Source organism: Somniosus microcephalus, unplaced genomic scaffold (genome assembly GCF_052327205.1).
Source record: "Somniosus microcephalus isolate GS21.2 unplaced genomic scaffold, FLI_Smic_1.0 unresolved_chr1, whole genome shotgun sequence".
In the NCBI taxonomy this organism is placed as follows: domain Eukaryota; kingdom Metazoa; phylum Chordata; class Chondrichthyes; order Squaliformes; family Somniosidae; genus Somniosus; species Somniosus microcephalus.
The window spans coordinates 81,102,216-81,129,961 of record NW_028225179.1 but is presented as its reverse complement, the minus strand read 5'-3'; positions in this window follow the sequence as shown (position 1 = coordinate 81,129,961).

Sequence of the window (27,746 nt, the reverse complement as noted above, 5' to 3'; positions counted from 1 at the left end):
ATGTTCCCTATCTCTGTGTACCCTATCTCTGTGTAAATGTTCCCTATCTCTGAGTTCATGTTCCCTATCTCTGTGTACATGTTCCCTATCTCTGTGTACATGTTCCCTATCTCTGTGTACATGTTCCCTATCTCTGTGTACATGTTCCCTATCTCTGTGTACATGTTCCCTATCTCTGTGTACATGTTCCCTATCTCCATGTGCATGCACCCTATCACTGTGTGCATGTCCCCTCTCATTGTGTACATGTTCCCTATCACTGTATACATGTCCCCTCTCATTGTGTACATGTTCCCTATCACTGTGTACATCTTCCCTATCTCTGTGCTCCCTATCTCCGTGTATATGTTCCCTATCTCCGTGTACATGTTCCCTCTCTCTGCGTACATGATCCCTATCTCTGAGTACATGTTTCCTGTCTCTGTGTACATGTTCCCTATCTCTGTGTACATGTTCCCTATCTGTGTACATGTTCCCTATCTCTGTGTACATGTTCCCTATCTCTGAGACCATGTTCCCCCTCTCTGTGTACATGTTCCCTCTCACTGTGTACATGTTCCCTATCTCTGTGTACATTTTCCCTCTCTCTGTGGGCATGCACCCTATCGCTGTGTGCATGTCCCCTCTCATTGTGTACATGTTCCCTATCTCTGTGTACCCTATCTCTGTGTACCCTATCTCTGTGTGCATGTTCCCTATTTGTGTGTACCCTATCTCTGTGTACATGTTCCCTATCTCTGTGGACCCTCTCTCTGTGTACATGTTCCCTATCTCTGTGTTCCCTATCTCTGTGTACATGTTCCCGATCTGTGTGTACCCTATCTGTGTACATGTTCCCTATCTCTGAGTACATGTTCTCTATCTCTGTGTACATGGTCCCTATCTCTGTGTACATGTTCCCTATATCTGTGTACCCTATCTCTGTGTACATGTTCCCTATCTCTGAGTACATGTTCCCTATCTCTGTGCACATCTTCCCTATCTCTGTCGTCCCTATCTCTGTGTACATGTTCCCTACCTCTGTGACCATGTTCCCTATCGCTGTGTGCATGTTCCCTATCTCTGTGTACACTCTCTCTGTGTACATGTTCCCTATCACTGTGTACCCTCTCTCTGTGTACATGTTCCCTATCACTGTGTACCCTCTCTCTGTGTACATGATCCCTATCTCTCTGTACATGTTCCCTATCTCTGTGGACCCGATCTCTGTGTACATATTCCCTATCTCTGTGTTCCCTATCTCTGTGTACATGTTCCCTATCTCTGTGTACATGTTCCCTATCTCTGAGTACATGGGCCTATAAATTCAGTCGCATTTGCGCCCATTTATTGGCTATAGATTGGTTTGCGCCGGAAGTTTTTTAGCGCCCGAAATTCAGTTGGTCCCTAACATCAGAGTTAGCCGGTAGCGCTGCGCCGGCACCGATGACATCATCGGTGTGCGCAGCACCCCGGTTCCAATGCTATTCCGTGCCGATGGCCAAATTCAGTTGCGGCCGCAAACAGCGTCTGAAAAACGGTGCCTTGCAGCTCCGAGAGGCCGGCGCATAAAGGTGGAGGGGCGGCCGGCCACATTCCCGGCGGCCGCCTGGCCGCACCTCCCTCCCCGGACTCCTGCACCACCCCGCCGCGGCATTGGTGTCTGACTCCCGCGAGCCCGGCACTTCTCCGTGGTGCCGGGCTCATTTGCCGGGGGATTCCAGCGGCGATTTCATGGCTGCAGGCAGCTCCTCCTTAAGAGAAGGAGGAGGCCTGCAGTACCCCAGCCTGCCGCACCGCATCGGGTGCCACAGCGGCAGCTGGACGCCTGAAACTGACTTCCATCGCCCCAATCGAGGCGGCCAAACACTGCAATAGCACCCGCCTCCGTCTTGGGGCAGCGCAACTGAATTTCAGGCGGGCGCTACGGGAATCCGGGCGAGTGCAAAATTTCAGGCACAAAAGACCTGGCGCGGCGATACCGAATTTTTAGCCCATGTTCTCTATCTCTGTGTACATGTTCCCTATCTCTGAGAACATGTTCCCTATCTCTGTGTACATGTTCCCTCTCTCTGCGTACATGATCCCTATCTCTGTGTACATGTTCCCTATCCCTCTGTTCCCTATCTCTGTGTACAAGTTCCCTATCTCTGTGTACATGTTTCCTATCTCTGTGTACATGTTCCCTATCTCTGTGGCCCCTATCTCTGTGTACCCTATCTCTGTGTGCATGTTCCCTATCTCTCTGTTCCCTATCTCTGTGTACATGTTCCCTATCTCTGTGTACATGTTTCCTATCTCTGTGTACATGTTCCCTATCTCTGTGGCCCCTATTTCTGTGTGCATGTTCCCTATCTCTGTGTACCCTATCTCTGTGTGCATGTTCCCTATCTCTGTGTACCCTATCTCTGTGTGCATGTTCGCTATCTCTGTGTACATGTTCCCTATCTTTTTGTACATGTTCCCTATCTCTGTGTACCCTATCTCTGTGTGCATGTTCCCTATCTCTCTGTTCCCTATCTCTGTGTACATGTTCCCTATCTCTGTGTACATGTTTCCTATCTCTGTGTACATGTTCCCTATCTCTGTGGCCCCTATCTCTGTGTACATGTTCCCTATCTCTGTGTACCCTATCTCTGTGTGCATGTTCCCTATCTCTGTGGCCCCTATCTCTGTGTACATGTTCCCTATCTCTGTGTTCCCTATCTCTGTGTGCATGTTCCCTATCTCAGTATACCCTATCTCTGTGTGCATGTTCCCTATCTCTGTGGCCCCTATCTCTGTGTACATGTTCCCTATCTCTGTGTTCCCTATCTCTGTGTGCATGTTCCCTATCTCAGTATACCCTATCTCTGTGTGCATGTTCCCTATCTCTGTGTACCCTATCTCTGTGTGCATGTTCGCTATCTCTGTGTACATGTTCCCTATCTTTTTGTACATGTTCCCTATCTCTGTGTACCCTCTCTCTGTGTACATGTTCCCTCTCTGTGTACATGTTCCCTCTCTGTGTACATGTTCCCTATCTCTGTGTAGATGTTCCCTATCTCTGTGTACATGTTCCCTATCTGAGTACATGTTCCCTATCTCTATGTACATGTTCCCTATCTCTCTGTGCATGTTCCCTATCTCTGAGCACATGTTCCCTATCGCTGTGTAGATGTTCCCTCTGTGTACATGTTCCCCCTCTGTGTACATGTTCCCTCTCTGTGTACATGTTCCCTCTCTGTGTACATGTTCCCTCTCTCTGTGTACATGTTCCCTCTCTCTGTGTACATGTTCCCTCTCTCTGTGTACATGTTCCCTCTCCCTGTGTACATGTTCCCTCTCATTGTGTACATGTCCCCTCTCATTGTGTACATGTTGCCTATCTCTGTGTTCCCTATCTCTGTGTACATGTTCCCTATCTCTGTGTGCATGCTCCCTATCTCTGTGGACATGTTCCCTCTCATTGTTTACATGTTCCCTATCACTGTGTACATGTTCCCTATCTCTGTGTACCCTCTCTCTGTGTACATGTTCCCTCTCTGTGTACATGTTCCCTCTCTCTGTGTACATGTTCCCTATCTCTGTGTACATGTTCCCTAATTCTGTGTACATGTTCCCTATCTCCGAGTACGTGTTCGCTATCTCTGACTACGTGTTCCCTCTCTCTGTGTACATGTTCCCTATCTCTGTGTACATGTTCCCTATCTCTGTGTACATGTTCCCTATCGCTGTGTACATGTTCCCTATCTCTGTGTACATGTTCCCTATCTCTGTGTACATGTTCCCTATCTCTGTGTACATGTTCCCTATCTCTGTGTACATGTTCCCTAATTCTGTGTACATGTTCCCTATCTCCGAGTACATGTTCCCAATCTCCGACTACGTGTTCCCTGTCTCTGAGTACATGTTCCCTCTCATTGTGTACATGTTCGCTATCACTGTGTACATGTCCCCTATCACTGTGTACAACTCCCCTCTCGTTGTGTACATGTTCCCTATCACTGTGCACATCTTCCCTATCTCTGTGTTCCCTATCTCTGGGACCATGTTCCCTACCTCTGTGACCATGTTCCCTATCTCTCTGTACATGTTCCCTATCACTGTGTGCATGTCCCCTCTCATTGTGTACATGTTCCCTATCTCTGTGTTCCCTATCTCTGTGTACATGTTCCCTACTTCTGTGACCATGTTCCCTATCTCTGTGTTCCCTATCTCTGTGTACATGTTCCCTATCTCTGTCTGCATGTTCCCAATCTCTGTGTACCCTATCTCTGTGTGCATGTTCCCTATCTCTGTGTACCCTATCTCTGTGTGCATCTTCCCTATCTCTGTGTACCCTCGCTCTGTGTACATGTTCCCTATCTCTGTGTACATGTTCCCTCTCTCTGTGTACATGTTCCCTATCTCTGTGTACCCTCTCTCTGTGTACATGTTCCCTATTTCTGTGTACATGTTCCCTCTCTGTGTACATGTTCCCTATTTCTGTGTACATGTTCCCTATCTCTGTGTACATGTTGCCTCTCTCTCTGTACATGTTCCCTATCTCTGTGTACATGTTCCCTATCTCTGTGTACATGGTCCCTACCTCTGTGTACATGTTCCCTATCTCTGTGTACATGTTCCCTATCTCTGTGTACATGTTCCCTATCTCTGTGTACATGTACCCTATCTCTGAGTACATGTTCCCTATCTCTCTGTACATGTTCCCTATCTCTGTGTATCCTATTTCTGTGTGCATGTTCCCTATCTCTGTGTTTCTATCTCTGTGTGCATGTTCCCTAACTCTGTGTACCCTATCTCTGTGTACTTTTACCCTATCTTTGTGAACCCTCTCTCTGTGTACATGTTCCTATCACTGTGTACCCTCTCTCTGTGTACATGTTCCCTATCTCTGTGTTCCCTATCTCTGTGTACATGTTCCCTATCTCTGTGTACCCTATCTCTGTGTACATCTTCCCTATCACTGTGTCCATGTCCCCTCTCATTGTGTACATGTCCCCTCTCATTGTGTACATGTCCCCTCTCATTGTGTACATGTTCCCTATCTCTGTGTACATGTTCCCTATCTCTGTATACATGTTCCCTATCTCTGCGTACATGTTCCCTCTCTCTGTATACATGTTCCCTATCTCTGCGTACATGTTCCCTATCTCTGAGTACATGTTTCCTGTCTCTGTGTACATGTTCTCTATCTCTGTGTACATGTTCCCTATCTCTGTGTACCCTATCTCTGTGTACATGTTCCCTATCTCTGTGTACATGTTCCCTCTCTCTCTGTACATGTTCCCTATCTCTGTGTGCATGCACCCTATCTTTGTGTAAATGTCCCCTCTCATTGTGTACATGTTCCCTATCTCTGTGTACATGTTCCCTATCTCTGTGGGCATGCACCCTATCACTGTGTGCATGTCCCCTCTCATTGTGTACATGTTCCCTATCACTGTACATCTTCCCTATCTCTGTGTACATGTTCCCTATCTGCGTGTATCCTATCTCTGTGTGCATGTTCCCTATCTCTGTGTACCCTCTCTCTGTGTACATGTTCCCTATCTCTGTGTACCCTATCGCTGTGTACATGTTCCCTATCTCTGTGTACCCTCTCTCTCTGTGCATGTTTTCTATCTCTGTGTACATGTTCCCTCACTCTGTGTACATGGTCCCTATCTCTGTGTACATGTTCCCTATCACTGTGTACATGTCCCCTCTCATTGTGTACATGTCCCCTCTCATTGTGTACCTGTTCCCTTTCTCTGTCTTCCCTATCTCTGTGTACATGTTCCCTATCTCTGTGTACCCTCTCTCTGTGTACATGTTCCGTATCAGTGTGTACCCTCTCTCTCTGTACATGTTCCCTATCTCTGTGTACCCTATCTCTGTGTACATGCACCCTATCACTGTGTGCATGTCCCCTCTCATTGTGTACATGTTACCTATCACTGTGTACATCTTCCCTATCTCTGTGTTCCCTATCTTTGTGTACATGTTCCCTACCTCTGTGACCGTGTTCCCTATCTCTGTGCACCCTATCTCTGTGTACATGTTCCCTATCTCTGAGTACATGTTCCCTATCTCTGTGTACCCTATCGCTGTGTACATGTTCCCTATCTCTGTGTACCCTATCTCTGTGTACATGTTCCCTATCTCTGTGTACCCTATCTCTGTGTACATGCTCCCTTACTCTGTGTACCCATTCTCTGTGTACATGTTCCCTATCACTGTGTACATGTCCCCTCTCATTGTGTACATGTTGCCTATCTCTGTGTTCCCGATCTCCGTGTACATGTTCCCTATCTGTGTACATGTTCCCTATCTCTGTGTACCCTCTCGTTATGTACATGTTCCCTATCTCTGTGTACCCTATCTCTGTGTACATGTTCCCTATCTCTGTGTACATGTTCCCTCTCTCTGTGTACATGGTCCCTATCTCTGTGTACATGGTCCCTATCTCTGTGTACATGGTCCCTATCTCTGTGTACATGGTCCCTATCTCTGTGTACATGGTCCCTATCGCCGTGTACATGTTCCCTATCTCCGTGTACATGTTCCCTATCTCTGTGTACATGGTCCCTATCTCTGTGTACATGTTCCCTATCTCTGTGTACATGTTCCCTTTCTCTGTGTACATGTTCCCTCTCTGTGTACATGTTCCCTATCTCTGTGTACATGTTCCCTCTCTCTGTGTACATGTACCCTATCTCTTTGTGCATGTTCCCTATCTCTGTGTACATGTTCCCTATCTCTCTTTACATGTTCCCTATCTCTGTGTACATGTTCGCTACCTCTGTGACCATGTTCCCTATCTCTGTGTACATGTTCCCAATCTCTGTGCATCCTATCTCTGTGCATGTTCCCTATCTCTGTGTACCCTATCTCTGTGTGCATGTTCCCTATCTCTGTGTACATGTTCCCTATCTCTGTGTACATGTTTCCTATCTCTGTGGACCCTATCTCTTAGAGATAGGAAACATGCACACAGAGAGAGGGTACACAGAGATAGGGAACATGTACACAGCGATAGGGTACACAGAGATAGGGAACATGTACAGTGTACCCTATCGCTGTGTACATGTTCCCTATCTCTGTGTGCCCTCTCTCTGTGTGCATGTTTCCTATCTCTGTGTTCCCCATCTCTGTGTACATGTACACAGAGATAGGGTACACAGAGTTAGGGAACATGTACAAAGAGATAGGGGACACATAGTTAGGGAACATGTTCCCTCTCTCTGTGTACATGTTCCCTATCTCTGTGTACATGTACCCTATCTCTTTGTGCATGTTCCCTATCTCTGTGTACATGTTCCGTATCTCTGAGTACATGTTCCCTATCTCTGTATACATGTTCCCTATCTCTGTGTACATGTTTTCTATCTCTGTGTAGATGATCCCAATCTCTGTGTACATGGTCCCTATCTCTGTGTACATGTTCCCTATCTTTGTGTATATGTTCCCTATCTCTGTGCACATGTTCTGTCTTTCTGTGTACATGTTCCCTATATCTCTGTACATGTTCCTTATCCCTGAGTACATGTTCCCTATCTCTGTGTGCATGCACCCTATCACTGTGTACATGTCACCTCTCATTGTGTACATGTCACCTCTCATTGTGTACATGTTCCCTATCACTGTGTACATCTTCCCTATCTCTGTGTTCCCTATCTCCGTGTAAATGTTCCCTATCTCTGTGTACCCAATCTCTCTGTGCATGTTCCCTATCTCTGTGTACCCTATCTCTGTGTGCATGTTCCCTATCTCTGTGCACCCTATCTCTGTGTACCTGTTCCCTATCTCTGTGTGCATGCACCCTATCATTGTGTACATGACCCCTCTCATTGTGTACATGTTCCCTATCACTGTGTACATGTCCCCTCTCATTGTGTACATGTTCCCTATCACTGTGTACATCTTCCCTATCTCTGTGTTCCCTATTTCCGTGTACATGTTCCCTATCTCTGTGTACATGTTCCCTCTCTCTGTGGACATGTTCCCTATCTCTGTGTACATGTTCCCTACCTCTGTGTACCCTATCTCTGTGTACATGTTCCCTATCTGTGTGGACCCTATCTCTGTGTACATGTTCCCTATCTCTGTGTACCCTATCTCTGTGTACATGTTCCCTATCTCTGTGTACCCTAAAGCTGTGTACATGTTCCCTATCTCTGTGTACCCTCTCTCTCTGTGCATGTTTCCTATCACTGTGTACCCTCTCTCTCTGTACATGTTCCCCATCTCTGTGTTCCCTATCTCTGTGTACATGTTCCCCAACACTGTGTACCCTATCTCTGTGTACATGTTCCCTATCACTGTCTACCCTCTCTCTCTGTACATGTTCCCTATCTCTGTGTTCCTTATCTCTGTGTACATGTTCCCCAACTCTGTGTACCCTATCTCTGTGTACATGTACCCTATCTCTGTGTACATGTTTCCTATCTCTGTGTACCCTATCTCTGTGTACATGTTCCCTATCTCTGTGTACATGTTCCCTATGTCTGTGTACCCTCTCTCTGTGTACATGTTCCCTATCTCTGTGTACATGTACCCTATCTCTGAGTACATGTTCCCTATCTCTGTGGGCATGCACCCTATCACTGTGTGCATGTCCCCTCTCATTGTGTACATGTTACCTATCACTGTGTACATCTTCCCTATCTCTGTGTCCCCTATCTTTGTGTACATGTTCCCGACCTCTGTGACCATGTTCCCTATCTCTGTGCACCCTATCTCTGTGTACATGTTCCCTATCTCTGTGTACCCTATCGCTGTGTACATGTTCCCTATCTCTGTGTACCCTATCTCTGTGTACATGTTCCCTATCTCTGTGTACCCTATCTCTGTGAACATGTTCCCTTACTCTGTGTACCCATTCTCTGTGTACATGTTCCCTATCACTGTGTACATGTCCCCTCTCATTGTGTACATGTTGCCTATCTCTGTGTTCCCTATCTCCGTGTACATGTTCCCTTTCCCTGTGTACATGGTCCCTATCTCTGTGTACCCTCTCGTTATGTACATGTTCCCTATCTCTGTGTACCCTATCTCTGTGTGCATGTTCCCTATTTGTGTGCACCCTATCTCTGTGTACATGTTCCCTATCTCTGTGTACCCTATCTCTGTGTACATGTTCCCTCTCTCTGTGTACATGTTCCCTCTCTCTGTGTACATGTTCCCTCTCTCTGTGTACATGGTCCCTATCTCTGTGTACATGGTCCCTATCTCTGTGTACATGGTCCCTTTCTCTGTGTACATGTTCCCTCTCTGTGTACATGTTCCCTATCTCTGTGTACATGTTCCCTCTCTCTGTGTACATGTACCCTATCTCTTTGTGCATGTTCCCTATCTCTGTGTACATGTTCCCTATCTCTCTTTACATGTTCCCTATCTCTGTGTACATGTTCGCTACCTCTGTGACCATGTTCCCTATCTCTGTGTACATGTTCCCAATCTCTGTGCATCCTATCTCTGTGCATGTTCCCTATCTCTGTGTACCCTATCTCTGTGTGCATGTTCCCTATCTCTGTGTTCCCTATCTCTGTGTACATGTTCCCTATCTCTGTGTACATGTTTCCTATCTCTGTGGACCCTATCTCTTAGAGATAGGAAAGATGCACACAGAGAGAGGGTACACAGAGATAGGGAACATGTACACAGCGAGAGGGTACACAGAGATAGGGAACATGTACAGTGTACCCTATCGCTGTGTACATGTTCCCTATCTCTGTGTGCCCTCTCTCTGTGTGCATGTTTCCTATCTCTGTGTACATGTTCCCTCACTCTGTGTACATGTTCCCTATCACTGTGTACCCTGTCTCTCTGTACATGTTCCCTAACTCTGTGTTCCCTATCTCTGTGTACATGTACACAGAGATAGGGTACACAGAGTTAGGGAACATGTACACAGAGATAGGGAACACAGAGTTAGGGAACATGTACACAGAGATAGGGTACACAGAGTTAGGGAACATGTACCCTATCTCTTTGTGCATGTTCCCTATCTCTGTGTACATGTTCCGTATCTCTGAGTACATGTTCCCTATCTCTGTGTACATGTTCCCTATCTCTGTGTACATGTTCCCTATCTCTGTGCACATGTTCTGTCTTTCTGTGTACATGTTCCCTATATCTCTGTACATGTTCCCTATCCCTGTGTGCATGTTCCCTATCTCTGTGTGCATGCACCCCATCACTGTGTACATGTTCCCTATCACTGTGTACATCTTCCCTATCTCTGTGTTCCCTATCTCCGTGTAAATGTTCCCTATCTCTGTGTACCCTATCTCTCTGTGCATGTTCCCTATCTCTGTGTACCCTATCTCTGTGTGCATGTTCCCTATCTCTGTGTACCCTATCTCTGTGTACCTGTTCCCTATCTCTGTGTGCATGCACCCTATCATTGTGCACATGACCCCTCTCATTGTGTACATGTTCCCTATCACTGTGTACATGTCCCCTCTCATTGTGTACATGTTCCCTATCACTGTGTACATCTTCGCTATCTCTGTGTTCCCTATTTCCGTGTACATGTTCCCTATCTCTGTGTACTTGTTCCCTCTCTCTGTGGACATGTTCCCTATCTCTCTGTACATGTTCCCTATCACTGTGTACATGTTGCCTCTCTCTCTGTACATGTTCCCTATCTCTGTGTACATGTTCCCTATCTCTGTGTACATGTACCCTATCTCTCTGTACATGTTCCCAATCGCTGTGTACATGGTCCCTATCGCTGTGTACATGTTCCCTAGCTCTGTGTACATGTTCCCTATCTCTGCGTACATGTTCCCTACCTCTGTGACCATGTTCCCAATTTCTGTGTACATGTTCCCTACCTCTGTGTACCCTATCTCTGTGTACATGTTCCCTATCTCTGTGTACATGTTCCCTATCTGTGTGGACCCTATCTCTGTGTACATGTTCCCTATCTCTGTGTACCCTATCTCTGTGTACATGTTCCCTATCTCTGTGTACCCTCTCTCTCTGTGCATTTTTCCTATCACTGTGTACCCTCTCTCTCTGTACATGTTCCCCAACTCTGTGTACCCTATCTCTGTGTACATGTTCCCTATCACTGTGTACATGTCCCCTCTCATTGTATACATATCCCCTCTCATTGTGTACATGTTCCCTTTCTCTGTCTTCCCTATCTCTGTGTACATGTTCTCTATCTCTGCGTACCCTATCTCTGTGTACATGCTCCCTATCTCTGTGTACCCTATCGCTGTGTACATGTTCCCTATCAGTGTGTACCCTCTCTCTCTGTGCATGTTTCCTATCTCTGTGTACATGTTCCCTCACTCTGTGTACATGATCCCTATCTCTGTGTACCCTCTCTCTGTGTACATGTTCCCTATCTGTGTGTACCCTCTCTCTCTGTACATGTTCCCTATCTCTGTGTTCCCTATCTCTGTGTACATGTTCCCTATCTCTGTGTACATGTTCCCTATCTCTGTATACATTTTCCCTATCTCTGAGTACATGTCCCCTCTCATTGTGTACATGTTCCCTATCACTGTGTACATGTCCCCTCTCATTGTGTACATGTTACCTATCACTGTGTACACCTTCCCTATCTCTGTGTTCCCTATCTTTGTGTACATGTTCCCTACCTCTGTGACCATGTTCCCCATCTCTGTTTACGTGTTCCCTTACTCTGTGTACCCTATCACTGTGTACATGTCCCCTCTCATTGTGTACATGTTGCCTATCTCTGTGTTCCCTATCTCATGTACATGTTCCCTATCTCTGTGTACATGTTCCCTCTCTCTGTGTACATGTTCCCTCTCTCTGTGTACATGTTTCCTATCTCTGTGGACCCTATCTCTGTGTACATGTTCCCTATCTCTGTGTACATGTTCCCTATCTCTGTGTACCCTCTCTCTGTGTACATGTTCCCTATCACTGTGCACCCTCTTTCTGTGTACATGTTCCCTATCACTGTGTACATGTCCCCTCTCATTGTGTACATCTCCCCTCTCATTGTGTACATGTTGCCTATCTCTGTGTTCGCTATCTTCGTGTACATGTTCCCTACCTCTGTGACCATGTTCACTATCTCTGTGTACATGTTCCCTATCTGTGTACCCTATCTCTGTGTGCATGTTCCCTATTTGTGTGTACCCTATCTGTGTACATGCTCCCTAACTCTGTGTACCCTATCACTGTGTACATGTCCCCTCTCATTGTGTACATGTCCCCTCTCATTGTGTACATGTTGCCTATCTCTGTGTTCCCTATCTCTGTGTACATGTTCCCTATCTCTGTGTGCATGCTCCCTATCTGTGTACCCTATCTCTGTGTGCATGTTCCCTATTTGTGTGTACCCTATCTGTGTACATGCTCCCTAACTCTGTGAACCCTATCACTGTGTACATGTCCCCTCTCATTGTGTACATGTCCCCTCTCATTGTGTACATGTTGCCTATCTCTGTGTTCCCTATCTCTGTGTACATGTTCCCTATCTCTGTGTGCATGCTCCCTATCTCTGTGGACATGTTCCCTCTCATTGTTTACATGTTCCCTATCACTGTGTACATGTTCCCTATCTCTGTGTACCCTCTCTCTGTGTACATGATCCCTCTCTGTGTACATGTTCCCTATCTCTGTGTGCATGTTCCCTAGCTCTGTGTACATGTTCCCTATCTCTGTTTACATGTTCCCTCTCTCTGTGTACATGTTCCCTATCTCTGTGTACATGTTCTCTATCTCTGTGTACATGTTCCCTATCTCTGTGTACATGTTCCCTATTTCTGAGTACATGTTCCCTATCTCTGTGTACATATACCCTTTCTGTGTACATGTACCCTCTCTGTGTACATGTTCCCTCTCCCTGTGTACATGTTCCCTATCTCTGTGTACATGTTCCCTATCTCTGTGTACATGTTCTCTATCTCTGAGTACATGTTCTCTATCTCTGTGTAAATGTTCCCTATCTCTGTATACATGTTCCCTATCTCTGTGTACATGCACCCTATCACTGTGTACATGTCCCCCTCATTGTGTACATGTTCCCTATCACTATGTACATCTTCCCTATCTCTGTGTTCCCTATCTCCGTGTACATGTTCCCTATCTCTGTGAACATGTTCCCTATCTCTGTGTACATGTTCCCTATCTCTGTGTGCATGCACCCTATCACTGTGTACATGTCCCCTCTCATTGTGTACATGTTCACTATCTCAGTGTACATGATCCCTATCTCTGTGTGCATGCACCCTATCACTGTGTACATGTCCCCCTCATTGTGTACATGTTCCCTATCACTGTGTACATCTTCCCTATCTCTGTGTTCCCTATCTCCGTGCACATGTTCCCTATCTCTGTGAACATGTTCCCTATCTCTGTGTGCATGTTCCCTATCTCTGTGTACATGTTCCCTATCTCTGTGTTCCCTATCTCTGTGTGCATGTTCCCTATCTCTGTGTACCCTATCTCTGTGTACATGTTCCCTATCTCTGTACATGTTCCCTATCTCTGTGTACATGGTCCCAACCTCTGTGTACATGTTCCCTATCTCTGTGTACATGTACCCTATCTCTGAGTACATGTTCCCTATCTCTGAGTACATGTTCCCTATCTCTGTGTACATGTTCCCTATCTCCGTGTTCCCTATCTCTGTGTGCATGTTCCCTATCTCTGTGTACCCTAACTCTGTGTGCATGTTCCCTATCTCTGTGTACCCTATCTCTGTGTGCATCTTCCCTATCTCTGTGTACCCTCGCTCTGTGTACATGTTCCCTATCTCTGTGTACATGTTCCCTCTCTCTGTGTACATGTTCCCTATCTCTGAGTACATGTTCCCTATCTCTGAGTACATGTTCCCTATCTCTGTGTACCCTCGCTCTGTGTACATGTTCCCTATCTCTGTGTACATGTTCCCTCTCTCTGTGTACATGTTCCCTATCTCTGAGTACATGTTCCCTATCTCTGAGTGCATGTTCCCTATCTCTGTGTACATGTTCCCTATCTCCGTGTTCCCTATCTCTGTGTGCATGTTCCCTATCTCTGTGTACCCTAACTCTGTGTGCATGTTCCCTATCTCTGTGTACCCTATCTCTGTGTGCATCTTCCCTATCTCTGTGTACCCTCGCTCTGTGTACATGTTTCCTATCTCTGTGTACATGTTCCCTATCTCTGTGTACCCTATCTCTGTGTAAATGTTCCCTATCTCTGAGTTCATGTTCCCTATCTCTGTGTGCATGTTCCCTATCTCTGTGTGCATGTTCCCTATCTCTGTGTACATGTTCCCTATTTCTGTGTACATGTTCCCTATCTCTGTGTACATGTTCCCTCTCTCTGTGGACATGTTCGCTATCTCTGAGTACATGTTCCCTATCTCTGTGCACATGTTCTGTCTTTCTGTGTACATGTTCCCTATATCTCTGTACATGTTCCCTATCTCTGTGTTCCCTATTTCCGTGTACATGTTCCCTATATCTCTGTACATGTTCCCTATCCCTGAGTACATGTTCCCTGTCTCTGTGTACATGTTGCCTCTCTCTCTGTACATGTTCCCTATCTCTGTGTACATGTTCCCTATCTCTGTGTACATGTTCCCTATCTCTGTGTACATGGTCCCTACCTGTGTACATGTTCCCTATCTCTGTGTACATGTACCCTATCTCTAAGTACATGTTCCCTATCGCTGTGTACATGTTCCCTATCTCTGTGTACATGTTCCCTATCTCTGTGTACATGTACCCTATCTCTGAGTACATGTTCCCTATCTCTCTGTACATGTTCCCTATCTCTGTGTATCCTATTTCTGTGTGCATGTTCCCTAACTCTGTGTACCCTATCTCTGTGTACTTTTACCCTATCTCTGTGAACCCTCTCTCTGTGTACATGTTCCTATCACTGTGTACCCTCTCTCTGTGTACATGTTCCCTATCTCTGTGTTCCCTATCTCTGTGTACATGTTCCCTATCTCTGTGTACCCTATCTCTGTGTACATCTTCCCTATCACTGTGTACATGTCCCCTCTCATTGTGTACATGTTCCCTATCTCTGTGTACATGTTCCCTATCTCTGCGTACATGTTCCCTCTCTCTGTATACATGTTCCCTCTCTCTGTACACATGTTCCCTATCTCTGCGTACATGTTCCCTATCTCTGAGTACATGTTTCCTGTCTCTGTGTACATGTTCCCTATCTCTGTGTACATGTTCCCTATCTCTGTGTACATGTTCCCTATCTCTGTGTACATGTTCCCTCTCTCTCTGTACTTGTTCCCTATCTCTGTGTGCATGCACCCTATCATTGTGTAAATGTCCCCTCTCATTGTGTACATGTTCCCTATCTCTGTGTACATGTTCCCTATCTCTGTGGGCATGCACCCTATCACTGTGTGCATGTCCCCTCTCATTGTGTACATGTTCCCTATCACTGTGTACATCTTCCCTATCTCTGTGTACATGTTCCCTATCTGTGTGTATCCTATCTCTGTGTGCATGTTCCCTATCTCTGTGTACCCTATCTCTGTGTACATGTTCCCTATCTCTGTGTACCCTATCGCTGTGTACATGTTCCCTATCTCTGTGTACCCTCTCTCTCTGTGCATGTTTTCTATCTCTGTGTACATGTTCCCTCACTCTGTGTACATGTTCTCTATCTCTGTGCACCCTCTCTCTGTGTACATGTTCTCTATCTCTGTGCACCCTCTCTCTGTACATGTTCCCTATCTCTGTTCCCTATCTCTGTGTACATGTTCCCTATCTCTGTGTCCATGTTCCCTCTCTCTCTGTACATGTTCCCTATCTCTGTGTGCATGCACCCTATCATTGTGTAAATGTCCCCTCTCATTGTGTACATGTTCCCTATCTCTGTGTACATGTTCCCTATCTCTGTGTACATGTTCCCTATCACTGTGTACATGTCCCCTCTCATTGTATACATATCCCCTCTCATTGTGTACCTGTTCCCTTTCTCTGTCTTCCCTATCTCTGTGTACATGTTCCCTGTCAGTGTGTACCCTCTCTCTCTGTGCATGTTTCCTATCTCTGTGTACATGCACCCTATCACTGTGTGCATGTCCCCTCTCATTGTGTACATGTTACCTATCACTGTGTACATCTTCCCTATCTCTGTGTTCCCTATCTTTGTGTACATGTTCCCTACCTCTGTGACCGTGTTCCCTATCTCTGTGCACCCTATCTCTGTGTACATGTTCCCTATCTCTGAGTACATGTTCCCTATCTCTGTGTACCCTATCGCTGTGTACATGTTCCCTATCTCTGTGTACCCTATCTCTGTGTGCATGTTCCCTTACTCTGTGTACCCATTCTCTGTGTACATGTTCCCTATCACTGTGTACATGTCCCCTCTCATTGTGTACATGTTGCCTATCTCTGTGTTCCCTATCTCCGTGTACATGTTCCCTATCTCTGTGTACATGTTCCCTATCTCTGTGTACCCTCTCGTTATGTACATGTTCCCTATCTCTGTGTACGCTATCTCTGTGTGCATGTTCCCTATCTCTGTGTACCCTATCACTGTGTACATGTTCCCTATCTCTGTGTACATGTTCCCTCTCTCTATGTACATGGTCCCTATCTCTGTGTACATGGTCCCTATCTCTGTGTACATGGTCCCTATCTCTGTGTACATGGTCCCTATCGCCGTGTACATGTTCCCTATCTCCGTGTACATGTTCCCTATCTCTGTGTACATGGTCCCTATCTCTGTGTACATGGTCCCTATCTCTGTGTACATGTTCCCTTTCTCTGTGTACATGTTCCCTATCTCTCTTTACATGTTCCCTATCTCTGTGTACATGTTCGCTATCTCTGTGTACATGTTCCCAATCTCTGTGCATCCTATCTCTGTGCATGTTCCCGATCTCTGTGTACCCTATCTCTGTGTGCATGTTCCCTATCTCTGTGTACATGTTCCCTATCTCTGTGTACATGTTTCCTATCTCTGTGGACCCTATCTCTTAGAGATAGGAAACATGCACACAGAGAGAGGGTACACAGAGATAGGGAACATGTACACAGCGATAGGGTACACAGAGATAGGGAACATGTACAGTGTACCCTATCGCTGTGTACATGTTCCCTATCTCTGTGTGCCCTCTCTCTGTGTGCATGTTTCCTATCTCTGTGTACATGTTCCCTCACTCTGTGTACATGTTCCCTATCACTGTGTACCCTGTCTCTCTGTACATGTTCCCTAACTCTGTGTTCCCCATCTCTGTGTACATTTACACAGAGATAGGGTACACAGAGTTAGGGAACATGTACACAGAGATAGGGGACACAGAGTTAGGGAACATGTTCCCACTCTCTGTGTACATGTTCCCTATCTCTGTGTACATGTACCCTATCTCTTTGTGCATGTTCCCTATCTCTGTATACATGTTCCCTATCTCTGTGTACATGTTTTCTATCTCTGTGTAGATGATCCCAATCTCTGTGTACATGGTCCCTATCTCTGTGTACATGTTCCCTATCTCTGTGTACATGTTCCCTATCTCTGCGCACATGTTCTGTCTTTCTGTGTACATGTTCCCTATATCTCTGTACATGTTCCTTATCCCTGAGTACATGTTCCCTATCTCTGTGTGCATGCACCCTATCACTGTGTACATGTCACCTCTCATTGTGTACATGTTCCCTATCACTGTGTACATCTTCCCTATCTCTGTGATCCCTATCTCCATGTAAATGTTCCCTATCTCTGTGTACCCTATCTCTCTGTGCATGTTCTCTATCTCTGTGTACCCTATCTCTGTGTGCATGTTCCCTATCTCTGTGTACATGTTCCCTATCACTGTGTACATGTCCCCTCTCATTGTGTACATGTTCCCTATCACTGTGTACATCTTCCCTATCTCTGTGTTCCCTATTTCCGTGTACATGTTCCCTATCTCTGTGAACATGTTCCCTCTCTCTGTGGACATGTTCCCTATCTCTGTGTACATGTTCCCTACCTCTGTGTACCCTATCTCTGTGTACATGTTCCCTATCTCTGTGTACATGTTCCCTATCTGTGTGGACCCTATCTCTGTGTACATGTTCCCTATCTCTGTGTACCTATCTCTGTGTACATGTTCCCTATCTCTGTGTACCCTATCTCTGTGTACATGGTCCCTATCTCTGTGTACATGGTCCCTATCTCTGTGTACCCTATCTCTGTGTACATGTTCCCTATCTCTGTGTACCCTACCTCTGTGTACATGTTCCCTATCTCTGTGTACCCTATCTCTGTGTACATGTTCCCTTACTCTGTGTACCCATTCTCTGTGTACATGTTCCCTATCACTGTGTACATGTCCCCTCTCATTGTGTACATGTTGCCTATCTCTGTGTTCCCTATCTCCGTGTACATGTTCCCTATCCCTGTGTACATGGTCCCTATCTCTGTGTACCCTCTCGTTATGTACATGTTCCCTATCTCTGTGTACCTATCTCTGTGTGCATGTTCCCTATTTGTGTGCACCCTATCTCTGTGTGCATGTTCCCTATCTCTGTGTACCCTATCTCTGTGTACATGTTCCCTATCTCTGTGTACATGTTCCCTCTCTCTGTGTACATGGTCCCTATCTCTGTGTACATGGTCCCTATCTCTGTGTACATGGTCCCTATCTCCGTGTACATGTTCCCTATCTCCGTGTACATGTTCCCTATCTCTGTGTACATGGTCCCATCTCTGTGTACATGTTCCCTATCTCTGTGTACATGTTCCCTTTCTCTGTGTACATGTTCCCTCTCTGTGTACATGTTCCCTATCTCTGTGTACATGTTCCCTCTCTCTGTGTACATGTACCCTATCTCTTTGTGCATGTTCCCTATCTCTGTGTAAATGTTCCCTATCTCTGTGTACATGTTCCCTATCTCTCTTTACATGTTCCCTATCTCTGTGTACATGTTCGCTACCTCTGTGACCATGTTCCCTATCTCTGTGTACATGTTCCCAATCTCTGTGCATCCTATCTCTGTGCATGTTCCCTATCTCTGTGTACCCTATCTCTGTGTGCATGTTCCCTATCTCTGTGTTCCCTATCTCTGTGTACATGTTCCCTATCTCTGTGTACATGTTTCCTATCTCTGTGGACCCTATCTCTTAGAGATAGGAAAGATGCACACAGAGAGAGGGTACACAGAGATAGGGAACATGTACACAGCGAGAGGGTACACAGAGATAGGGAACATGTACAGTGTACCCTATCGCTGTGTACATGTTCCCTATCTCTGTGTGCCCTCTCTCTGTGTGCATGTTTCCTATCTCTGTGTACATGTTCCCTCACTCTGTGTACATGTTCCCTATCACTGTGTACCCTGTCTCTCTGTACATGTTCCCTAACTCTGTGTTCCCTATCTCTGTGTACATGTACACAGAGATAGGGTACACAGAGTTAGGGAACATGTACACAGAGATAGGGTACACAGAGTTAGGGAACATGTACCCTATCTCTTTGTGCATGTTCCCTATCTCTGTGTACATGTTCCGTATCTCTGAGTACATGTTCCCTATCTCTGTATACATGTTCCCTATCTCTGTGTACATGTTCCCTATCTTTGTGTACATGTTCCCTATCTCTGTGTACATGTTCCCTATCTCTGTGCACATGTTCTGTCTTTCTGTGTACATGTTCCCTATATCTCTGTACATGTTCCCTATCCCTGAGTGCATGTTCCCTATCTCTGTGTGCATGCACCCTATCACTGTGTACATGTTCCCTATCACTGTGTACATCTTCCCTATCTCTGTGTTCCCTATCTCCGTGTAAATGTTCCCTATCTCTGTGTACCCTATCTCTCTGTGCATGTTCCCTATCTCTGTGTACCCTATCTCTGTGTGCATGTTCCCTATCTCTGTGTACCCTATCTCTGTGTGCATGCACCCTATCATTGTGTACATGACTCCTCTCATTGTGTACATGTTCCCTATCACTGTGTACATGTCCCCTCTCATTGTGTACATGTTCCCTATCACTGTGTACATCTTCGCTATCTCTGTGTTCCCTATTTCCGTGTACATGTTCCCTATCTCTGTGTACATGTTCCCTCTCTCTGTGGACATGTTCCCTATCTCTCTGTACATGTTCCCTATCACTGTGTACATGACCCCTCTCATTGTGTACATGTTCCCTATCACTGAGTACATGTCCCCTCTCATTGTGTACATGTTCCCTATCTCTGTGCACATGTTCCCTATCTCTGTGTACATGTTTGCTATCTCTGAGTACATGTTCCCTATCTCTGTGTACATGTTCCCTATCTCTGTGCACATGTTCTGTCTTTCTGTGTACATGTTCCCTATATCTCTGTACATGTTCCCTATCCCTGAGTGCATGTTCCCTATCTCTGTGTGCATGCACCCTATCACTGTGTACATGTCACCTCTCATTGTGTACATGTTCCCTATCACTGTGTACATCTTCGCTATCTCTGTGTTCCCTATTTCCATGTACATGTTCCCTATCTCTGTGTACATGTTCCCTCTCTCTGTGGACATGTTCCCTATCTCTCTGTACATGTTCCCTATCACTGTGTACATGTTGCCTCTCTCTCTGTACATGTTCCCTATCTCTGTGTACATGTTCCCTATCTCTGTGTACATGGTCCCAACCTCTGTGTACATGTTCCCTATCTCTGAGTACATGTTCCCTATCTCTGTGTACATATTCCCAATCGCTGTGTACATGGTCACTATCGCTGTGTACATGTTCCCTCTCTCTGTGTACATGTTCCCTCTCTGTGTACATCATCCCCATCTCTGAGACCATGTTCCCTCTCTCTCTGTACATGTTCCCTTTCTGTGTGTACATGTTCCCTATCTCCGTGTACATGTTCCCTATCTCTCTGTACATGTTCCCGATCTCTGTGTATCCTATTTCTGTGTGCATGTTCCCTAACTCTGTGTACCCTATCTCTGTGTACTTTTACCCTATCTCTGTGAACCCTCTCTCTGTGTACATGTTCCCTATCTCTGTGTTCCCTATCTCTGTGTACATCTTCCCTATCACTGTGTACATGTCCCCTCTCATTGTGTACATGTTCCCTATCTCTGTGTACATGTTCCCTATCTCTGTATACATGTTTCCTGTCTCTGTGTACATGTTCCCTATCTCTGTGTACCCTATCTCTGTGTACATGATCCCTCTCTCTGAGTACATGTTCCCTCTCTCTGTGTACATCTTCCCTATCTCTGTGTGCATGCACCCTATCATTGTTTACATGCCCCCTCTCATTGTGTACATGTTCCCTATCTCTGTGTACATGTTCCCTATCTCTCTGGGCATGCACCCTATCACTGTGAGCATGTCCCCTCTCATTGTGTACATGTTCCCTATCACTGTGTACATATTCCCTATCTCTGCGTACATGTTCCCTACCTCTGTGACCATGTTCCCTATTTCTGTGTACATGTTCCCTACCTCTGTGTACCCTATCTCTGTGTACATGTTCCCTATCTCTGTGTACATGTTCCCTATCTGTGTGGACCCTATCTCTGTGTACATGTTCCCTATCTCTCTGTACCCTATCTCTGTGTACATGTTCCCTATCTGTGTGGACCCTATCTCTGTGTACATGTTCCCTATCTCTCTGTACCCTATCTCTGTGTACATGTTCCCTATCTCTGTGTACCCTATCGCTGTGTACATGTTCCCTATCTCTGTGTACCCTCTCTCTCTGTGCATGTTTCCTATCTCTGTGTACATGTTCCCTCACTCTGTGTACATGATCCCTATCTCTGTGTACCCTCTCTCTGTGTACATGTTCCCTATCAGTGTGTACCCTCTCTCTCTCTACATGTTCCCTATCTCTGTGTTCCCTATCTCTGTGTACATTTTCCCTAACTCTGTGTACCCTATCTCTGTGTACATGTTCCCTATCTCTGTGTACATGTTCCCTATCTCTGTGTACATGTTCCCTATCTCTGTGTACATGTTCCCTATCTCTGTGTACATGTTCCCTATCTCTGTGTACATGTCCCCTCTGATTGTGTACATGTTCCCTATCACTGTGTACATGTCCCCTCTCATTGTGTACATGTTACCTATCACTGTGTACACCTTCCCTATCTCTGTGTTCCCTATCTTTGTGTACATGTTCCCTACCTCTGTGACCATGTTCCCCATCTCTGTGTACGTGTTCCCTATCTCTGTGTACCCTCTCTCTGTGTACATGTTCCCTATCTCTGTGTACCCTATCTCTGTGTACATGTTCCCTATCTCTGTGTTCCCTATCTCTGTGTACATGTTCCCTATCTCTGTGTACCCTATCACTGTGTACATGTCCCCTCTCATTATGTACATGTTGCCTATCTCTGTGTACCCTGTCTCTGTGTACATGTTCCCTATCTCTGTGTACATGTTCCCTATCTCTGTGTACCCTGTCTCTGTGTACATGTTCCCTATCTCTGAGTACATGGGCCTAGAAATTCAGTCGCGTTTGCGCCCACTTATTGGCTATGGAGTGGTTTGCGCCGGAAGTTTTTTAGCGCCCGAAATTCAGTTGGTCCCTAACATCAGCATTAGCCGGTAGCGCTGCGCCAGCTCCGATGACGTCATCGGTGTGCGCAGCGCCCTGGTTCCAATGCTATTTCGTGCCGATGGCCAAATTCAGTTGCGGCCGCCTCGCCCGTAGCGTCCGCAAACATTTGTTTGAAAAACGGTGCCTTGCAGCTCTGAGAGGCCGGCGCATAAAGGTGGAGGGGTGGCCGGCTGCTTTCCCGGCGGCCGCCTGGCCACACCTCCCTCCCCGGACTCCTGCACCACCCCCCCGCGGCATTGGTGTCTGACTCCCGCGAGCCCGGCACTTCTCCGTGGTGCCGGGCTCATTTGCCGGGGGAATCCAGCGGTGATCTCACGGCTGCAGGCAGCTCCTCCTTAAGAGGAGGAGGTGGCCTGCAGTACCCCAGCCTGCCGCACCGCATCGGGTGCCGCAGCGGCAGCTGGATGCCTGAAACTGACTTTCATTGCCCCAAACGAGGCGGCCAAACCCTGCAATAGCGCCCGACTCCGTCTTGGGGTGGCGCAACTGAATTTCAGGTGGGCGCAACAGGAATCCGGGCGAGCGCAAAATTTCGGTCACTAAAGACCTGGCGCGGCGATACCGAATTTTTAACCCATGTTCTATATCTCTGTGTACATGTTCCCTATCTCTGAGTACATGTTCCCTATCTCTGTGTGCATGTTCCCTATCTCTGTGTGCATGCACCCTATCACTGTGTGCATGTCCCCTCTCATTGTGTACATGTTCCCGATCACTGTGTACATCTTCCCTCTCTCTGTGTACATGTTCCCTCTCTCTGTGTACATGTTCCCTCTCTCTGTGTACATGTTCCCTCTCTCTGTGTACATGTTCCCTCTCTCTGTGTACATGTTCCCTCTCGCTGTGTACATGTTCCCTACCTCTGTGTGCGTGTTCCCCATCTCTGAGTACATGTTCCCTCTCTCTGTGTACATGTTTCCTATCTCTGTGGACCCTATCTCTGTGTACATGTTCCCTATCTCTGTGTACCCTATCTCTGTGTACATGTTCCCTATCTCTGTGTACATGTTCCCTATCACTGTGTACCCTATTTCTGTGTACATGTTCCCTATCACTGTGTACATGTCCCCTCTCATTGTGTACATGTTGCCTATCTCTGTGTTCGCTATCTCCGTGTACATGTTCCCTACCTCTGTGACCATGTTCACTATCTCTGTGTACATGTTCCGTATCTGTGTACCCTATCTCTGTGTGCATGTTCCCTATTTGTGTGTACCCTATCTGTGTACATGCTCCCTAACTCTGTGTACCCTATCACTGTGTACATGTCCCCTCTCATTGTTTACATGTTCCCTATCACTGTGTACATATTCCCTATCTCTGTGTTCCCTATCTCCGTGTATATGTTCCCTATCTCTGTGTACATGTGCCCTATCACTGTGTACAAGTTCCCTATCTCTGTGTACCCTCTCTCTCTCTACATGTTCCCTATCTCTGTGTACCCTCTCTCTGTGTACATGATCCCTCTCTGTGTACATGTTCCCTAGCTCTGTGTGCATGTTCCCTAGCTCTGTGTACATGTTCCCTATCTCTGTGTACATGTTCCCTCTCTCTGTGTACATGTTCCCTATCTCTGTGTACATGTTCTCTATCTCTGTGTACATGTTCCCTATCTCTGTGTACATGTTCCCTATTTCTGAGTACATGTTCCCTATCTCTGTGTACATGTACCCTTTCTGTGTACATGTACCCTTTCTGTGTACATGTTCCCTCTCTCTGTGTACATGTTCCCTATCTCTGTGTACATGTTCTCTATCTCTGTGTACATGTTCTCTATCTCTGTGTAAATGTTCCCTATCTCTGTGTACATGTTCCCTATCTCTGTGTACATGTTCCCTATCTCTGTGTACATGTTCCCTATCTCTGTGTACATGTTCCCTATCTCAGTGTACATGATCCCTATCTCTGTGTGCATGCACCCTATCACTGTGTACATGTCCCCTCTCATTGTGTACATGTTCCCTATCACTGTGTACATGTCCCCCTCATTGTGTACATGTTCCCTATCTCTGTGTTCCCTATCTCCGTGTACATGTTCCCTATCTCTGTGTGCATGTTCCCTATCTCTGTGTACATGTTCCCTATCTCTGTGTTCCCTATCTCTGTGTACATGTTCCCTATCTCTGTGTACATGTTTCCTATCTCTGTGGCCCCTATCTCTGTGTACGTGTTCCCTATCTCTGTGCACCCTCTCTCTCTGTACATGTTCCCTATCTCTGTGCACATGTTCCCTATCTCTGTGTACATGTACCCTATCTCTGTGTACATGTTCCCTATCTCTGTGTACCCTATCTCTGTGTACATGTTACCTATCTCTGTGTACATGTTCCCTATCTCTGTGTACCCTATCTCTGTGTGCATGTTCCCTATTTGTGTGTACCCTATCTCTGTGTACATGCTCCCTATCTCTGTGTATCCTTTCTCTGTGTGCATGTTCCCTAACTCCGTGTACCCTATATCTGTGTACATGTTCCCTATCTCTGTGTACATGTTCCCTATATCTGTGTACCCTATCTCAGAGCACATGTTCCCTATCTCTGAGTATATGTTCCCTATCTCGGAGCACATGTTCCCTATCTCTGAGCACATGTTCCCTATCGCTGTGTACATGTTCCCTATCTCTGTGTACCCTCTCTCTCTGTGCATGTTTCCTATCTCTGTGTACATGTTCCCTCACTCTGTGTACATGATCCCTATCTCTGTGTACCCTCTCTCTGTGTACATGTTCCCTATCAGTGTGTACCCTCTCTCTCTCTACATGTTCCCTATCTCTGTGTTCCCTATCTCTGTGTACATTTTCCCTAACTCTGTGTACCCTATCTCTGTGTACATGTTCCCTATCTCTGTGTACATGTTCCCTATCTCTGTGTACATGTTCCCTATCTCTGTGTACATGTTCCCTATCTCTGTGTACATGTTCCCTATCTCTGTGTACATGTCCCCTCTGATTGTGTACATGTTCCCTATCACTGTGTACATGTCCCCTCTCATTGTGTACATGTTACCTATCACTGTGTACACCTTCCCTATCTCTGTGTTCCCTATCTTTGTGTACATGTTCCCTACCTCTGTGACCATGTTCCCCATCTCTGTGTACGTGTTCCCTATCTCTGTGTACCCTCTCTCTGTGTACATGTTCCCTATCTCTGTGTACCCTATCTCTGTGTACATGTTCCCTATCTCTGTGTTCCCTATCTCTGTGTACATGTTCCCTATCTCTGTGTACCCTATCACTGTGTACATGTCCCCTCTCATTGTGTACATGTTGCCTATCTCTGTGTACCCTGTCTCTGTGTACATGTTCCCTATCTCTGTGTACATGTTCCCTATCTCTGTGTACCCTGTCTCTGTGTACATGTTCCCTATCTCTGAGTACATGGGCCTAGAAATTCAGTCGCGTTTGCGCCCACTTATTGGCTATGGAGTGGTTTGCGCCGGAAGTTTTTTAGCGCCCGAAATTCAGTTGGTCCCTAACATCAGCATTAGCCGGTAGCGCTGCGCCAGCTCCGATGACGTCATCGGTGTGCGCAGCGCCCTGGTTCCAATGCTATTTCGTGCCGATGGCCAAATTCAGTTGCGGCCGCCTCGCCCGTAGCGTCCGCAAACATTTGTTTGAAAAACGGTGCCTTGCAGCTCTGAGAGGCCGGCGCATAAAGGTGGAGGGGTGGCTGGCTGCTTTCCCGGCGGCCGCCTGGCCACACCTCCCTCCCCGGACTCCTGCACCACCCCCCCGCGGCATTGGTGTCTGACTCCCGCGAGCCCGGCACTTCTCCGTGGTGCCGGGCTCATTTGCCGGGGGAATCCAGCGGCGATCTCACGGCTGCAGGCAGCTCCTCCTTAAGAGGAGGAGGTGGCCTGCAGTACCCCAGCCTGCCGCACCGCATCGGGTGCCGCAGCGGCAGCTGGATGCCTGAAACTGACTTTCATTGCCCCAAACGAGGCGGCCAAACCCTGCAATAGCGCCCGACTCCGTCTTGGGGCGGCGCAACTGAATTTCAGGTGGGCGCAACAGGAATCCGGGCGAGCGCAAAATTTCGGTCACTAAAGACCTGGCGCGGCGATACCGAATTTTTAACCCATGTTCTATATCTCTGTGTACATGTTCCCTATCTCTGAGTACATGTTCCCTATCTCTGTGTGCATGTTCCCTATCTCTGTGTGCATGCACCCTATCACTGTGTGCATGTCCCCTCTCATTGTGTACATGTTCCCGATCACTGTGTACATCTTCCCTCTCTCTGTGTACATGTTCCCTCTCTCTGTGTACATGTTCCCTCTCTCTGTGTACATGTTCCCTCTCTCTGTGTACATGTTCCCTCTCTCTGTGTACATGTTCCCTCTCGCTGTGTACATGTTCCCTACCTCTGTGTGCGTGTTCCCCATCTCTGAGTACATGTTCCCTCTCTCTGTGTACATGTTTCCTATCTCTGTGGACCCTATCTCTGTGTACATGTTCCCTATCTCTGTGTACCCTATCTCTGTGTACATGTTCCCTATCTCTGTGTACATGTTCCCTATCACTGTGTACCCTCTCTCTGTGTACATGTTCCCTATCACTGTGCACCCTATTTCTGTGTACATGTTCCCTATCACTGTGTACATGTCCCCTCTCATTGTGTACATGTTGCCTATCTCTGTGTTCGCTATCTCCGTGTACATGTTCCCTACCTCTGTGACCATGTTCACTATCTCTGTGTACATGTTCCGTATCTGTGTACCCTATCTCTGTGTGCATGTTCCCTATTTGTGTGTACCCTATCTGTGTACATGCTCCCTAACTCTGTGTACCCTATCACTGTGTACATGTCCCCTCTCATTGTTTACATGTTCCCTATCACTGTGTACATATTCCCTATCTCTGTGTTCCCTATCTCCGTGTATATGTTCCCTATCTCTGTGTACATGTGCCCTATCACTGTGTACAAGTTCCCTATCTCTGTGTACCCTCTCTCTCTCTACATGTTCCCTATCTCTGTGTACCCTCTCTCTGTGTACATGATCCCTCTCTGTGTACATGTTCCCTAGCTCTGTGTGCATGTTCCCTAGCTCTGTGTACATGTTCCCTATCTCTGTGTACATGTTCCCTCTCTCTGTGTACATGTTCCCTATCTCTGTGTACATGTTCTCTATCTCTGTGTACATGTTCCCTATCTCTGTGTACATGTTCCCTATTTCTGAGTACATGTTCCCTATCTCTGTGTACATGTACCCTTTCTGTGTACATGTACCCTTTCTGTGTACATGTTCCCTCTCTCTGTGTACATGTTCCCTATCTCTGTGTACATGTTCTCTATC